Source organism: Triticum urartu, chromosome 6A (genome assembly GCF_056163025.1).
Source record: "Triticum urartu cultivar PI428250 chromosome 6A, HENAU_Tu73, whole genome shotgun sequence".
Classification (NCBI taxonomy): Eukaryota; Viridiplantae; Streptophyta; class Magnoliopsida; order Poales; family Poaceae; genus Triticum; species Triticum urartu.
In genome coordinates, this window is record NC_141878.1 from 454,042,616 (window position 1) to 454,058,906 (window position 16,291).

The window sequence follows — 16,291 nt, forward strand, 5'->3', positions numbered from 1 at the left end:
TAAAAAATCATCCTACCACACACAAATCAGTGCGTGCAACGCAGGCTAACTCAAAAAAATCACTGAGACATGGGAATATAGAGAGGAAGGAGAGATACCACCTTCGGCGCAGGTGTTGTTGGGGGAGGAAACCAACGGTTGCATGCGTGGGCATGTGGCTCACCAGGAGCTGTGGTCGATGATACGTCTCCAACGTATCTATAATTTTTGATTGTTCCATGCTATTATATTATCAACCTTGGATATTCTATATGCATTTATATGCTATTTTATATGATTTTTGGGACTAACCTATTAACCTAGAGCCCAGTGCCAGTTTATGTTTTTTCCTTGTTTTAGAGTATCGCGGAAAAGGAAAACCAAACGGAGTCCAATTGACCTGAAACTTCACGTAACTTATTTTTGGACCAGAAGAAGCCCACGGAGTATCGGAGATGGACCAGGAGAGTCCCGGGCTGCCCACGAGGGTGGGGGCACGCCCCCTGCCTCGTGGACAGCCCGGAGATCCACCGACGTACTTCTTCCGCCTATATATATATATATATATATATATATATCCATATACCCTAAAACCTTCGAAGACGACAATAGATCGGGAGTTCCGCCACCAGAAGCCTCCATAGCCACCGAAAACCAATCTAGACCCGTTACGGCACCCTGCCGGAGGGGGGAATCCCTTTCCGGTGGCCATCTTCATCATCCCGGCGCTCTCCATGACGAGGAGGGAGTAGTTCTCCCTCGGGGCTGAGGGTATGTACCAGTAGCTATGTGTTTGATCTCTCTCTCTCTCTCTATCTCTCTCTCTCGTGTTCTTGAGGTGATACGATCTTGATGTATCGCGAGCTTTGCTATTATAGTTGGATCTTATGGTGTTTTTCCCCCTCTACTCTCTTGTAATGGATTGAGTTTTCCCTTTGAAGTTATCTTATCGGATTGAGTCTTTAAGGATTTGAGAACACTTGATGTATGTCTTGTCGTGCTTATCTGTGGTGACAATGGGATATCACGTGATCCACTTGATGTATGTTTTGGTGATCAACTTGCGGGTTCCGCCCATGAACCTATGCATAGGGGCTGGCACACGTTTTCGTGTTGACTCTCCGGTAGAAACTTTGGGGCACTCTTTGAAGTACTTTGTGTTGGTTTGAATAGATGAATATGAGATTGTGTGATGCATATCGTATAATCATACCCACGGATACTTGAGGTGACATTGCAGTATCTAGGTGACAAAAGGGTTTTGGTTGATTTGTGTCTTAAGGTGTTATTCTAGTACGAACTCTATGATAGATTGAACGGAAAGAATAGCTTCGTGTTATTTTACTACGGACTCTTGAATAGATATATCAGAAAGGATAACTTTGAGGTGGTTTCGTACCCTACCATAATCTCTTCGGTTGTTCTCCACTATTAGTGACTTTGGAGTGACTCTTTGTTGCATGTTGAGGGATAGTTATATGATCCAATTATGTTATTATTGTTGAGAGAACTTGCACTAGTGAAAGTATGAACCCTAGGCCTTGTTTCTTAGCATTGCAATACCGCTTGTGCTCACTTTTATCATTAGTTACCTTGCTGTTTTTATATTTTCATATTACAAAAACCTTTATCTACCATCCATATTGCACTTGTATCACCATCTCTTCACCGAATTAGTGCACCTATACAATTTACCATTGTATTGGCTGTGTTGGGGACACAAGAGACTCTTTGTTATTTGGTTGCAGGGTTGCTTGAGAGAGACCATCTTCATCCTACGCCTCCCACGGATTGATAAACCTTAGGTCATCCACTTGAGGGAAATTTGCTACTGTCCTACAAACCTCTGCACTTGGAGGCCCAACAACGTCTACAAGAAGAAGGTTGTGTAGTAGACATCAAGCTCTTTTCTGGCGCCGTTGCCGGGGAGGTTAGCGCTTGAAGGTATATCTTTAGATCTTGCAATCGAATCTTTTTATTTCTTATTTTAGCACTAGTTTAGTTTATAAAAGAAAACTTCGAAAAAATATGGAATTGAGTTTGCCTCATACGCATCATCTTTTTAATATCTTTCGTGAGTATGATGGAAAGGAAAATTGTGCCAAGGTGTTAGAAGAAGAATGCATTAAAATGTTTGGCACTAAATCTTTAAATGATGAGCATGATTGCAATGTTATTAGTATGAACTCTTTGAATATCCATAGTACTAATGATGATTGCACTAGTTATGATGCGAATGTCTCTTATAAGCATGTCGATTTTTGTGGAGTGCATAGAGTTTGCAAGTGCACACCAATTAGGAAAGATATATTTTGGAAGAGGCATAAGTACTTAGAAACTAAATGGTTGCAAGAAAGGCTAGATGTTTGTGCTGAAAATTTAAATGTTCTTAGCCGTACTTGTGAACTTTGCAATGAACGTGGTCATTTAACCATCCAATGCAAATTGTTTCATGATCTAATCGTTTCCAAAAATTGTGATGACATGGTTTCCCTTGCACATCATAATGAACTTAGTTTGCTTATGGGTTATGAAGAAATGAAACGTATAACTAACTATCTTCCGGTATTTGCCCGTGATAAACTTCTTGATTTTGATCTAGAGGAAATTTATATGTATTGTGCGATGAATTGCATTGAAAATCCTTATATTGCCGATTACATAAAGAAAAGAAAACAAATAGAAGATGAAGAGAATACAAATGAAAGGGAAGAGACTTCCCAATATCGTCCTATTATTTCTTATGATGAATTAGGTAACGAGGATGAGCCTTCTATTCAACCAATCTCATCAATAAGGAGCTCCGAAAAGAGGGTTGAACCCACACATGATGTGAAGAAGAAAAAGAAAAGAGGAGAAGCAAAGGTAAAAAGGTATCCCTCCCAAATGATGTTGCTCCTATTACTCATTGTGACGATGATAATTGCTATACTATCGGTGCTATCCATACTATTAATGATGAGAGTGATTATGCTTATGATATGAAAAGGCCCAAGCTTGGGGATGCTATGTTTGATGAGAATGACATGTTTGAGAATATATTTTCTGTAATTAATGTTTATCCCAAGCTTGGGGATGCTATGTTTAATGAAGATGATATTTCTAGCCTCCCAAGTTTTGATATGCAAATTTGTTATGATGATAGCATGCCTCCTACTTATGATGATTATATTGATGAAAGTGGGTTTGGAAGAGTGTCAACTTTAGGAAGTAATGTTCCCACTATTTTGGAGGATGTTGAATCTTATTGTGATAATTATGAAAGTGGATTTGGAGAGGTCATGACTTTATTCAGTAATGATTCCACTATCTTGGAAGAGGTTTCAATTGATTATGATGAGAACAAAGTTGCTACTTATGATGATTATTGTGATGATACTTATGCTATAAAAAGTAGTGATGATTATATTTATAAAACTTGTCATGATTATGATTACCCCTTTTCTGAACATTACTCTTTTAATATGGAAACAATTTTTAGTATTCGAGTTTCTTATGATACTCCCACTATTCCGAATGAGAAGAATTTTGCTTATGTGGAGAGTAATAAAATTTCTATGCTTGTAGATCATGAAAAGAATGCTTTATGTGATAGTTGTATTGTTGAATTCATTCATGATGATACTGAAAATTATTATGAGGGAGGAACATATGCTTGTAGGAATTGCAATAATATCAAGTTTCCTCTCTATGCGCTTAAAATCTTGAAGTTATACTTGTTTTGCTTTCCTATGCTAGTTGATTATTGTTACCATAAATTGTTTGCTCACAAAATCCCTATGCATAGGAACTGTGTTAGGCTTAAATGTTCTAGTTATATTCTTCATGATGCTCTCTTTATGTTTCAATTCTTATCTTTTACTAGTAAGTGTGCACGTGCAACACACGTATTTGTAGTGGCATGTTGGTGTGACAACCCCAAAAATGGTACCACTTGAGTGCACGAGGCGTGTTGGAGCAATGGATGTCGGGGAGGCAGCCCTGTGAGCTTTCCAACTTTGATGACATGGACCTTGTGTCATGTGGGGTTGCAACTATTACAGTCATGTGGAATGCTTATCTCTTCATTACCTCGGGAGAGTGCTTCATGACTTCTTTTCCGACAGTGATGGAAGATCAGCTTGTGTGGTTTTTCACGATTAACCGGACAATCTTCTTCTTAATAATCAACAAAATATCAAAGCTTTAGCTTCATGTCTGAATTTATTTACGAATACTCATTTACTCAACCAATATATATATATATATATATATATATATATCAAAAAATGTGTTTTTACCTGTAAAAATAGATATTTGTTGCGAGAAAACTTTTATAGATAGTATTTATCCAAAAATCCTTTTAAAGCATCAGATGATTATGACTATAAAAGAATGGATGTTTTTTTAGAAGAATGGGAGGTGAATCGTACATGGCTGGTAAAAAGAAGATACGGAGTATAGTATACAATTTTGGTTAGGATAATACTGTGATCACTCACAATCTCTCGCATCACTGTCTAGTCAGTATTAAGAAAAAACCACCGGTCACCCTCTTCACTGCCCCTCACATTTCTTCTCTGGATAGTTCCCCACCGCCACAGCACAATCTCCCCCGTTACCCATTCTCTCCAAAGCCGGCGCTCCCTGGTCAGGCAGCCCCCTCCCCTTCGTCACAACAGTCGGCGCTCCCTGGTCAGGCCGCCCTCCCCTTCGTCATCAGCATCAGCGCTCACTGGCAGGCCGCCCCTCCCCTTCGAATCAGGTCGCGGAAGTGGCCGAGGAGGCCCTCCAGGTTGGCATGCTCGTGCCAGCGCTAGGCACTGTCGGATGCGGACACGGAGGCGCGGACTCGCACGCCCTACTCTACCCCGCTCCTTCGAATCTGGCCCCGAAGTGCTCGAGGAGGCGCTCGAGCTCGTCATGCTCGCCGGTGACGTCGGGCCCCTCCATCCTCCTGATGCCCTCGCTGTCGCTGCCATGAGCCTCTCCACCCTCTTCCACGCAATCGTCCGGGTCCAGGTAATCTCTCTCTCCAACCCCGCCATCTGCTCCTCCCTGTCAATTCGGTTAGTCGCCAGACGCATCGCCTCGCTGAGAAAGCACCTTGTATAGTCCTTCTCAAGACTGTACATAATTTGTTCTGTTATAGGGCTTTGTTAGAAAAACTGATTTGACTTAGTATTATTTTTGTCTAGGTTGTTGCCCCTTCTGGTTGTGAATGGACCTGAGGGTTAACATGATGCAGTATCTTTTCGAAAGATGATACATTATATTCATATAATAAAAGAAAGGAAGTTGGAGAAGTTATTATTCAAGAGGAATTCAGTGGCATGTGGTTCTCAAGAGATAAAATGGAACAAGAAGTGCAACTCTCATGCCTACACTATCTAATCAGGTATCATATGCAAATTTTTAAGCATACTGCATTCAGATATCACATTTGAATATAAAAACTGAGAAATCTTTTTATAAAATGGAACCATAATGAGCGTCGCATTTAATCTTTAGATTTTTTTTTTGTTAGAATGTTCCATTTCAAGACTGTAATATGAGAAATCATCTGCTTAGTTGGTGGTTGTATTCATGATGCAGCCCTTGATGGTTCAGATTTCCCAAAGGAGAAGAAGGAGGTGCCGAAAGAGGATGGGAGCAACAAGTATGATTCGAAGAGTATGTTTTGTTGCGTATCTTCTATGGAATGTTGTTGCTAGTAACAAAGCATGCCTTCTCTTTGGTTCCTTTATATGGAAGTAACATCAAATTGGGATATGTGAACTCTTCGACGCTATGTGGGTCTCTTTAGTCTCTCCGGTTAATATAACATTCATTATTATTTTTAACGTTATTTGTCTTTCACCTGGAGATTCATTCTTTCTGGTTGTTTAGAAATGACAAATAGATGTAGCTCAGTCTGAGCATGAGTGATAGCAGTCTTGCAGCTTATGTTTACCATGCAAATTTTACTTGGAAGAAATGTTGATGGTTGTTTCTATGTTTTCAGTGGAATCAGTTTTCTTCACCCCATGGGAGAAGTTAGAAGTGGTATTCTCGGGAGTTCCCACCAACTGGTTTGATGTATGTTGGAATAGGTATTCTTGCCCACTGTGGTTATCCAACATGTTAGTCCATTACATGATTCATTATTTACACATTACTATTTTATCGACGACTGTTAGTGTTAGGGACTGAGAATACTTTTTACTCTATGATGACCACGTCCAGTCAAGACTGAAATTGACACATCTTTCTTCCATCTATATGTTAGATGGATAATTTTAATTTAGTTAGTTCATGTGTGCTTGGCAATTCAACCAGTTATATTTGAGACTGAGGTCGAGCATTCACATATGCACTTCAGAGTTTCTCCTAGGTTCCCGCCTCCCAAGCATTCTATTTGTGAATATTGAATGATAGTGCATTAGGAGTAGTAAATGATCTGCAGTTGATGTTATGCATATTGAGGAGATGAAACTAAAAATGACATTATACACACCATCAATGTTTAACGTGTGGACATCAGGCTCCAGTATTCCGTATGCATCTTCGTCGTGGTCGTTGGCTAAAAACATTTTTCTGGCACAAATGAGTAAACAAAAGAGATGGATCCTTTTTATGTACAAGGTGGTACCACAAAAACATACCAATTTGATTATGAGTGGTTTGAACCGCATCTGGGATGGTTCCATCACTGGACTAATGTCATTACGTTGGATCGGTAGAGGTGTCTTGCCATAAGAAGGCTCTGTAACTGAATCAACAATAGAAGGGAAAAATGAAGAAGAAATAAACACCAAATAATTTAGCACCATTAATAAATCAGACAACTAACCCTTTTTTAAACACTCTTCTGGCATACACAGGTTGTCGATTGTACTGAATTGGGGGTTCTCATCCAGTGACATTTGTGTGAGTGTCAGTCCTCTTGAATTCCATTGCATCTGGTACGCATCATTTCTGTGCAACCAATCAGACCCATTGTCCACATTGTCTCTGTTGACATGAACGGAATTTGGTACTGCACCCCCTGCACTTATTATGTTCTGTAGTTGTGTGACTGCAGATTGTCCGGTAGCCGGCACTTGTGTTACAATGTTACTGCCATCAAGGACGGCAGCAATATGCTTATTTTGCTCACGGGCTTGTTGTTGTCGCTTTAATATTTCCTCTCTATTTTGTGCATACTGCTCCCTTTACATCCGATTCTTAATCTCATTACGGCCTGAGTAGATGAAGAATAGATCATTATACAACAATATAACTGGGCCATGTAGGATGAAGTTCATCTTCATTACCTTGTGATACACCCAGTTGTGTTTGTGCCCCACTGATCTCGGCAAAGGCAATTTTCTCCTGTTTGTAGGCCTCACGCCGTCTCTTATTAATCTCATCCTTATTTTGTGCATACCACTCTCTATCCCTCTGCCTTTTTTACTTCTTTAGTGTCTGCAATCAATGGCACAATCCAACAGTTGAGCTTAAAAAACTAAAATTGGGTGCTTGTGTGTTTCTTATATCCTGGAACAGGGTGCGCGTCCCATTGGGATTGGTCGGGGCCATACAAAGTCCTTCAACCATGTGAATGTCAAGAATGTTATCACACAATTGTATGGTACAATTCAGTAGTTCAGCTTAAAAACTGAAATTGGGTGCTTGTGTAATACTCATCACCCAAGGATTGGGTGTTGCTTATATCCTGGAACGGGGTGCGCGTCCAATTGGGATTAGTTGGAGCCATACAAAGTCCTTCAACCATGTGAATGTCAAGAATGTTATCACACAATTGTAACGGAAGGAATAGTATTAGCACAACGTAGACAGAGCACAGTTTTATGTTCAACTCCATCCCATTGTTTACTATCAAAGCTTTCTTATGATGCCTCTGCAGCTCATCGTCGCGGCCGTCGTCGGGTGCCTTGGCGGCTGCGCAGGGCTGCGAAGGCGCACGTAAGCTGGACGCCTGGATTGATTCCCTAGATATACTCCCGCTAATTTAGCACATTTTTGTTTTCGTATATGACTCTCCATGTAAATTGGACGTGGGTTGTTTCCTTTGTGCGGGCGTGGGCTGTTCGCTGGTGCAGGCGTTGCCAGAGTTTTCGTCCGCCCTGGAAATCTGCTAAGCGCACTTCGGTTGTGGGTTGGTGTAATCGTGATGGCTAGATCTAATTAAGCGATTTGATCGTGAGGCTCCAATTAATCGGGAATGTTATGCGTAGATTAGGCTGGGTGCGTTTAGCGTTGAATATGTTCTCTTGTTTAATAGTAGTAGAGATGTGAGCATCATTAAAATCATCATGCCTAGCTAGGGGCATTAAACGATAGCGCTTGTTGGGAGGCAACCCAATCTTATTCTTGTTCTTTACTTTTTGCTCCTGTTTAGTAATAAATAATTCATCTAGCCTCTGCTTAGATGTGGTTTTACGTTTTAATTTGTGTTTGTGCCAAGTAGAACCTTTGGGAAGACTTGGGTGAAGTCTTTGTGATCTTGCTGTAAAAAACAGAAACTTTAGTGCTTACGAGATTAGCTGCTATTTTTTTGCTGGAGGGTGCTATTAAGTTGATTCTTTTTGCAGAGGATTAATAGACAAATTACTCATGTCCACCAATTTATTTGAGAATTTTATGAGTTCCAGAAGTATACGTTTGACCCAGATTACTACAGACTGTTCTGTTTTTGACAGATTCTGTTTTCTATGTGTTGTTTGCTTAATTTGATGAAACTATGAGTAGTATTGGAGGGTATGAACCATAGATAAGTTAGAATACAGTAGATATTACACCAATATGAATTTAGAATGAGTTCACAACAGCACCTAAGTGGTGATTTATTTTCTTATATTAACGAAGCTTATGAGTTTTCTGTTAAGTTTTGTGTTGTGAAGTTTTCAAGTTTTGGGTAAAGATTCGATGGACTATGGAATAAGGAGTGGCAAGAGCCTAATCTTGGGGATGCCCAAGGCACCCCAAGGTAATATTCAAGGACAACCAAAAGCTCTCTTTCGTCTTCATTCATCGGTAACTTTACTTGGAGCTATATTTTTATTCACCACATGATATGTGTTTTGCTTCGAGCGTCATTTTTTTATTGCTGTTTGAATAAAATACCAAGATCTGAAATTCTTAAATGTTAGAGAGTCTTCACATAGTTGCATGATTATTCGACTACTCATTGATCTTCACTTATATCCTTCGGAGTAGTTTGTCATTTGCTCTAGTGCTTCAGTTATATCCTTTCATAGCATGATGGTGGTTTTATTTTGAAGAAATAGATGAAATCTTGTGCTTCACTTATATTATTTTGAGTCTTTAAAACAGCATGGTAGTTTGCTTTGGTTATGAAACTAGTCCTAATATGATGGGCATCCAAGTGGGGTGTAATAAAAACTTTCATATAAAGTGCATTGAATACTATGAGAAGTTTGATACTTGATGATTGTTTTGAGATATGGAGATGCTAATATTAAAGTCATGCTAGTGAGTAGTTGTGAATTTGAGAGATACTTGTGTTAAAGTTTGTGATTCCCGTAGCATGCACGCATGGTGAACCTGTAGGGTTTCGTAGTAATTTCAAAACATTTCCTACGCTCATGCAAGATCATGGTGATGCATAGCAACGAGGGGAGAGTGTGATCTACGTACCCTTGGTAGATCGACAACGGAAGCGTTTGGTTGATGTAGTTGTATGTCTTCACGGCCCGACCGATCAAGCACCGGAACTACGGCACCTCCGAGTTTTAGCACACGTTCAGCTCGATGACGATCCCCGGACTCCGATCCAGTAAAGTGTCGGGGAAGAGTTCCGTCAGCACGACGGCGTGGTGACGATCTTGATGTACTACTGCAGCAGGGCTTCGCCTAAACTCCGCTACAATATTATCGAGGATTATGGTGAAAGGGGGCGCCGCACACGGCTAAGAATAAGATCACGTGGATCAACTTGTGTGTCTCTGGGGTGCCCCTGCCTCCGTATATAAAGGACCAAGAGGGGGAGGCCGGCCGGCCACATAGGGCGCGCCAGGAGGAGTCCTACTCTCTCCCCCAATCCTAGTTGGAATAGGACTCGCGAGGTGGGAAAAGAGAAAGAGAGAAGGAAGTGGGCGCCGGCCCCCTCTCTCCTTGTCCTATTCGGACTAGGGGGGAGGCGCGCGGCCCAGCTCTGGCCGCCTCTCCTCTTCTTCCATTAAGGCCCATCAAGGCCATGTACCTCCCGGGGGGTTTCGGTAACCTCCCGGTACTCCGGTAAAATCCTGATTTCATCCGGAACACTTCCGATATTCAAACATAGGCTTCTAATATATCAATCTTTATGTATCGATCATTTCGAGACTCCTCGTCATGTCCGTGATCTCATTCGGGACTCTGAACAAACTTCGGCACATCAAAATGTATAAACTCATAATATAACTGTCATCGTAACCTTAAGCGTGCGGACCCTACGGGTTCGAGAACAATGTAGACATGACCGAGACATGTCTCCGGTCAATAACCAATAGAGGAACCTGGATGCTCATATTGGCTCCTACATATTCTACGAAGATCTTTATCGGCCAGACCGCATAACAACATACGTTGTTCCCTTTGTCATCGGTATGTTACTTGCCCGAGATTCGATCGTCGGTATTCCAATACCTAGTTCAATCTCGTTACCGGCAAGTCTCTTTACTCGTTCTGTAATGCATCATCCCGCAACTAACTCATTAGTTGCAATGCTTGCAAGGCTTAAGTGATGTGCATTACCGAGAGGGCCCAGAGATACCTCTCCGACAATCAGAGTGACAAATCCTAATCTCGAAATACGCCAACCCAACATGTATCTTTGGAGACACCTGTAGAGCTCCTTTATAATCACCCAGTTATGTTATGACGTTTGGTAGCACACAAAGTGTTCCTCCGGCAAACGGGAGTTGCATAATCTCATAGTCATAGGAACATGTATAAGTCATGAAGAAAGAAATAGCAACATACTAAACGATCGGGTGCTAAGCTAATGGAATGGGTCATGTCAATCAGATCATTCACTTAAATGATGTGATCCCGTTAATCAAATAACAACTCTTTGTTCATGGTTAGGAAACATAACCATCTTTGATTAACGAGCTAGTCAAGTAGAGGCATACTAGTGACACTGTGTTTGTCTATGTATTCACACATGTATTACGTTTCCGGTTAATACAATTCTAGCATGAATAATAAACATTTATCATGATATAAGGAAATAAATAGTAACTTTATTATTGCCTCTAGGGCATGATATAAGAAAATAAATAATAAGTATCGAGTTGTAATTCTTGAGTTGTAAGTAAATAAAAGTGTGATGATCATCATTATTAGAGCATTGTCCTAGTGAGGAAAGGATGATGGAGATTATGATTCCCCCACAAGTCAGGATGAGACACCGGACTAAAAAAATAGGCCATAAAAAGGCCCGAATAAATAAATAAATGAGAGAAAAAGAGAGAAGGGACAATGCTACTACCTTTTTACCACACTTGTGCTTTAAAATAGCATCATGATCTTCATGATAGAGAGTCTCCTATGTTGTCACTTTCATATACTAGTGGGAATCTTTTATCATGGAACTTGGCTTGTATATTCCAATGATGGGCTCCCTCAAATGCCATAGGTCTTCGTGAGCAAGCAAGTTGGATGCACACCCACTAGTTTCTTTTGTTGAGCTTTCATACACTTATAGCTCTAGTGCATCCGTTGCATGGTAATCCCTACTCACGCACATTGATATCTATTGATGGATATCTCCATAGCCCGTTGATACGCCTAGTTGATGTGAGACTATCTTATCCCTTTTTGTCTTCTCTACAACCACCCTTCTATTCCACATATAGTGCTATATCCATTGCTCACGCTCATGTATTCCGTAAAGATTGAAAAAGTTTGAGAACATCAAAAGTATGAAACAATTGCTTGGCTTGTCATCGGGATTGTGCATGATTTAAATATTTTGTGTGGTGAAGATGGAGCTTAGCCAGACTATATGATTTTGTAGGGATAACTTTATTTGGCCATGTTATTTTGAGAAGACATGATTGCTTTGCTAGTATGCTTGAAGTATTATTATTTTTGTGTCAATATTAAACTTTTGTCTTGAATCTTATGGATCTGAATATTCTTGCCACAATAAAGAGAATTACATGGATAAATATGTTAGGTAGCATTCCACATCAAAAAAATCTGTTTTTATCATTTACCTACTCGAGGACGAGCAGGAATTAAGCTTGGGGATGCTGATATGTCTCCAATATATCTATAATTTTTAATTGTTCCATGCTATTATATTATCAACCTTGGATGTTTTATATGCATTTATATGCTATTTTACATGATTTTTGGGACTAACCTATTAACCTAGAGCCCAGTGCCAGTTTCTGTTTTTTCTTGTTTTAGAGTATCGCAGAAAAGGAAAATCAAACGGAGTTCAATTGACCATGAAACTTCATGGAACTTATTTTTGGACCAGAAGAAGCCCACGGGGTATCGGAGATGGACGGGGAGAGTCCCGGGCTGCCCACGTGGGTGGGGGGTGCGCCCCCTGGCTCGTGGACAGCCCGGAGATCCACCGACGTACTTCTTCCGCTTATATATATATATATATATATATATATATATATATATCCATATACCCTAAACCTTTGGAGACAACAATAGATTGGGAGTTCTGCCGTCAGAAGCCTCTGTAGCCACCAAAAACCAATCTAGACCCGTTTCGGCACCCTGCCGGAGGGGGGAATCCCTCTCCGGTGGCCATCTTCATCATCCCGGCGCTCTCCATGACGAGGAGGGAGTAGTTCTCCCTCGGGGCTAAGGGTATGTACTAGTAGCTATGTATTTGATCTCTCTCTCTCTCGTGTTCTTGAGGTGATACGATCTTGATGTACCATGAGCTTTGATATTATAGTTCGATCTTATGATGTTTCTCCCCCTCTACTCTCTTGTAATGGATTGAGTTTTCCCTTTGAAGTTATCTTATCAGATTGAGTCTTTAAGGATTTGAGAACACATGATGTATGTGTTGTCGTGCTTATCTGTGGTGACAATGGGGTATTCTATTGATCCACTTGATGTATGTTTTGGTGACCAACTTGTGGGTTCCGTCCATGAACCTATGCATAGGTGTTGGCACACGTTTTCATCTTGACTCTCCGGTAGAAACTTTGGGGCACTCTTTGAAGTAATTTGTGTTGGTTTGAATAGATGAATCTGAGATTGTGTGATGCATATCGTATAATCATACCCACGGATACTTGAGGTGACATTGGAGTATCTAGGTGATATTAGGGTTTTGGTTGATTTGTGTCTTAAGGTGTTATTCTAATAGGTACTCTATGATAGATTGGACGGAAAGAGTAGCTTCGTGTTATTTTACTACGGACTCTTGAATAGATATATCAGAAAGGATAACTTTGAGATGGTTTCGTACCCTACCATAATCTCTTCGTTTGTTCTCCGCTATTAGTGACTTTGGTGTGACTCTTTGTTGCATGTTGAGGGATAGTTATATGATCCAATTATGTTATTATTGTTGAGAGAACTTGCACTAGTGAAATTATGAACCCTAGGCCTTGTTTCCTAGCATTGTAATACCGCTTGTGCTCACTTTTATCATTATTTACCTTGCTATTTTTATATTTTTAGATTACAAAAACCTTTATCTACCATCCATATTGCACTTGTATCACCATCTCTTCATCGAATTAGTGCACCTATACAATTTACCATTGTATTGGGTGTGTTGGGGACACAAAAGACTCTTTGTTATTTGGTTGCAGGGTTGCTTGAGAGAGACCATCTTCATCCTATTCCTCCCACGGATTGATAAACCTTAGGTTATCCACTTGAGGGAAATTTGCTACTATCCTACAAACCTCTGCACTTGGAGGCCCAACAACGTCTACAAGAAGAAGGTTGTGTAGTAGAGATCAGTCGACGCCCGGGCGGGGGCCATGGGCCGGCAGAGGCCACAGGGCTCGATGTACCGGCAATTGGGTGCTGGGCTAGGTTGACCTACGATGATCACAGGGCGCCCACAGGAGTGGCCTCCCCTATTCGGGAACGCGGTAATTTCAAAAAAATTCCTACGCACACGCAAGATCCATCTAGGTGATGCATAGCAACGAGAGGGGAAAGTGTTGTCAATGTACCCTCGTAGACCGTAAGAGGAAGCGTTATAAAAACGCGGTTGATGTAGTCATACGTCTTCGCGATCCAACCGATCCTAGCACCGAAGGTACGGCACCTCCACGATCTGCACACGTTCAGCTCGATGACGTCCCACGAACTCTAGATTTAGCTGAGTGTCGAGGGAGAGCTTCGTCAGCACGACGGCGTGATGACGGTGATGATGAAGTTACCGACGCAGGGCTTCGCCTAAGCACTACAATGATATGACCGAGGTGGAAATCTATGAAGGAGGGCACCACACACGGCTAAGAGATCAACTTGTGTGTTCTAGGGTGCCCCTGCCCCCGTATATAAAGGAGCAAGGGGAGGGGGTCGGCGGCCTCATAGGGTGCACCCCAAGGAGGGAATCCTACTCCTACTAGGAGTAAGTTCCCCCTTTCCTAGTCCAACTAGGAGGGGAAGGAAAGAGGGGGCCGGCCCCCCAAGCCCTAAACCAATTCGGTTTGGGCCTAGGGGGCACGCCCCACAGCTCCCTTGCTGCCATGTATTTCCACTAAGGCCTATGAAGCCCCATTGACCCCCCCCTCCCCGGGGGGGGGGGGGGGGGGTCCGGTAACACCCCGGTACTCCGGTATTTATTCGGTGACCCTCGGAACCTTTCCGGTGTCCGAATATAACCTTCCAATATATCAACCTTTATGACTCGACCATTTAGAGACTCCTCATCATGTCCATGATCACATCTGGGACTCCGAACTACCTTCGGTTCATCAAAACATATAAACTCATAATACCGATCGTCCTCGAACGTTAAGCGTGCGGACCCTACGGGTTCGAGAACTATGTAGACATGACCGAGACTCACTTCCGGTTAATAACCAATAGCGGAACCTGGATGCTCATATTGGTTCCTACATATTCTACGAAGATCTTTATCGATCAAACCGCATAACGACATACGTTGTTTCCTTTGTCATCGGTATGTTACTTGCCCGAGATTCGATCGTCGGTATCTCAATACCTAGTTCAATCTCGTTACCGGCAAGTCTATTTACTCGTTCCATAATGCAACATCCCACAACTAACTCATTAGTCACATTTCTTGCAAGGCTTATAGTTATATGCATTACCGAGAGGGCCCAGAGATACCTCTCCGACAATTGGAGTGACAAATCCTAATCTCGATCTATGCCAACTCAACAAAACACCATCGGAGACACCTATAGAGCATCTTTATAATCACCCAGTTATGTTGTGACGTTTGATAGCACACTAAGTGTTCCTCCGGTATTCGGGAGTTGCATAATCTCATAGTTATAGGAACATGTATAAGTTATGGAGAAAGCAATAGCAATAAACTAAACGATCATAGTGCTAAGCTAACGGATGGGTCAAGTCAATCACATCATTCTCTAATGATGTGATCATGTTCATCAAATGACAACTCATGTCTATGGCTAGGAAACTTAACCATCTTTGATTAACGAGCTAGTCAAGTAGAGGCATACTAGTGACACTTTGTTTGTCTATGTATTCACACATGTACTAAGTTTCCGGTTAATACAATTTTAGCATGAATAATAAACATTTATCATGATATAAGGAAATATAAATTACAACTTTATTATTGCCTCTAGGGCATATTTCCTTCAGTCTCCGACTTGCACTAGAGTCAATAATCTAGTTCACATCGTCATGTGATTTCACACCAATAGTTCACATCTTTATGTGATTAGTTCACATCTTCATGTGACTAATACCTCAAGGGTTTACTAGAGTCAACAATCTAGTTCACATCGCTATGTGTTTAACACCCAAAGAGTGATCATGTTTTGCTTGTGAGAGAAGTTTAGTCTACGGGTCTGCAACATTCAGATCCGTATGTACTTTGCAAATTTCTATGTCTACAATACTCTGCACGGAGCAACTCTAGCTAATTTCTCCCACTTACAATATGTATAAATATCAAGACTTAGACTCATCTAGATCGGTTTCAAAAGCTTGCATTGACGTAACTCTTTACGACGTACTCTTTTATCACCTCCATAACCGAGAAATATTTCCTTAGTCCTCTAAGGATAATTTTGACAGTTGTCCAGTGATCCACTCCTGGATCACTATCTTACCCTCTCGCCAAACTCTTGGTGAGGTACACAATAGGTCTGGTACACAGCATAGCATACTTTATAGAACC

The 16,291-nt window shown here is 41.2% G+C and overlaps 1 long non-coding RNA gene across 2 annotated transcripts; it reads left to right on the forward strand.

Moving 5' to 3' along the window:
• Positions 1 to 4,528: 4,528 nt before the first annotated feature.
• On the forward strand, positions 4,529 to 12,884 carry LOC125513994 (uncharacterized). 2 transcript variants are annotated; one of them, XR_007286229.2, is made up of 5 exons: positions 4,529 to 4,980; positions 5,157 to 5,356; positions 5,554 to 5,631; positions 5,963 to 6,050; positions 6,822 to 12,884. It is a non-coding gene; the product is annotated as an uncharacterized LOC125513994 (long non-coding RNA). The 2 variants fall into 2 exon arrangements; XR_015608473.1 differs by having other exon boundaries at positions 5,554 to 5,617.
• The last annotated feature ends 3,407 nt before the right edge of the window (positions 12,885 to 16,291 follow it).